This window comes from Harpegnathos saltator, unplaced genomic scaffold, assembly GCF_003227715.2.
Source record: "Harpegnathos saltator strain DR-91 unplaced genomic scaffold, Hsal_v8.6 scaffold147, whole genome shotgun sequence".
Taxonomy (NCBI): Eukaryota; Metazoa; Arthropoda; class Insecta; order Hymenoptera; family Formicidae; genus Harpegnathos; species Harpegnathos saltator.
The window spans coordinates 262570-264068 of record NW_020229925.1 but is presented as its reverse complement, the minus strand read 5'-3'; the positions used below and the strand labels follow the sequence as shown (position 1 = coordinate 264068).

At 50.3% G+C, this 1499-nt stretch overlaps 1 protein-coding gene across 3 annotated transcripts in view; it reads right to left on the bottom strand.

The window, feature by feature from the left end:
- Positions 1-582: 582 nt before the first annotated feature.
- Positions 583-1499, bottom strand: part of wge (BAH domain and coiled-coil containing protein winged eye) — a 91906-nt gene continuing 90989 nt past the window's right edge. For all 3 annotated transcript variants that reach the window (XM_025296546.1, XM_019844974.2, XM_011153955.3), the window contains one exon: positions 583-953. The gene's annotated coding sequence lies outside the window, so the exon portion shown is untranslated. The remainder of the gene's footprint in view (positions 954-1499) is intronic.

Here is a 1499-nt window from a genome sequence, read left to right as displayed (position 1 = left end):
CTCATCGAAGGAAAAGGAGACAAGGAGAAAGAGGGAGGGAGGGGGAGACGGGGACGCTGCATTTTACTTACTTTTATTTCGCGACACTTGTCGGGGAGGAGGGGGGAGGTTGCGCGAAGGGCGCAGAGTTTCGCCGACGTCAATCGTGTATGAATTGGCGAAGTTTGTAGCCTCAAACGCGCCGCGAAACGCGTGCGATCCTTTCCTCCTCTCGCTAGAGATTCTTGCAAAAATAAATCTTTATCCTCTCTCTTTCTCTCTTTCGTCTTCTTTTCGCGTGGCGTTTACGATTAATTTTCCCTCGCTCGCCATCCCTCCCTCTCTTTCTCTCTTTCGCCTTCTTTCCGCGTGACGTTTATAATTAATTAATGTTGAAAGCAAAGTCAAGGTGAAAGGTCGCGGAGGGGGGGGAATAGGGGTTTTTTCGATAATCAGACCGATCCTGCGGGGCCCGATTTACCGCCTGATTAACGCTGCCCAACACTGTCCGAGACGTCCAACAAAGATGGCGCGATTTGAGAGAGAAATCATCGGCGCGACCGCGACGCGAGCAGCTGGAACCTCCCCCTTTGTCTTTTTTTCTTTTTCTTTTTTCGAAAGCCCGACGACCGAAAGTCGTCCGACTGGCCGTCGTCGTCTCGTTGCGGCCCTCATGAAAAAATACTATATATTATACACATATGTAATTTTTACGGTAATTAACTCTACTCGGATCGATGGATCGTCATCTATACAACTTGGGCTTTGATCGTCAAAAATATCTTTAAAAGCGACGCGACGCGCGGGAGACCCCGCCGCCGCGCATCCTCAGCATTATTTACACAACGGAGCGTTCTATGCATTATTAATATCATTATTATTATTATTATATTATTTACACAAAAAGAACAAAGCCATACGCGCCGCTCTACACACATAAGTACCTCCGCGTCCATCCTCGGTTCCATCGTCACCTTATCATCATCATCATCATCATCATCAGTGTCGTCACTGTAATTATAATCATAATCACCAGCATCATTAGCATCATTACGATCGCAATCGTCGTCGTCGTCGTCCGTCGTCGTCGTCGTCGTCGTCGTCGTCAGCATTCGTCGCGCGCATTTATTGTGTCCTCGGTTTTGTACCTTCGCCATGCTACCAGAGAGTCCGCCGACTCCGTCGCATCCGTCGAAATCCGCATGCCGAGTCCGCCGCGTAATATTTTCGCAGCGCGCGCATTGATCGTGCGCGCTATATTGATCGGCTAATTGATCAATACGCCGTATACGTCGTTACGGTACAGCGGCGCACGATCGGAAAAAGTTGTCCGCGCCTAAGCGACGCGGAGATTCGAGAGAAATGCCACGCCACCACTCTCCTCTCTCTCTCTCTCTTCCTCTGCTACCGTCCTCGAGGGCTTCGATCGAGTCGGACCGCTTCGGGCAGCCGATATTCGCCACACCGTTGCTCTTCCAGCAGTCGCTACTCAGGAACCTCGTCCTGAGGATTCTTCTCTC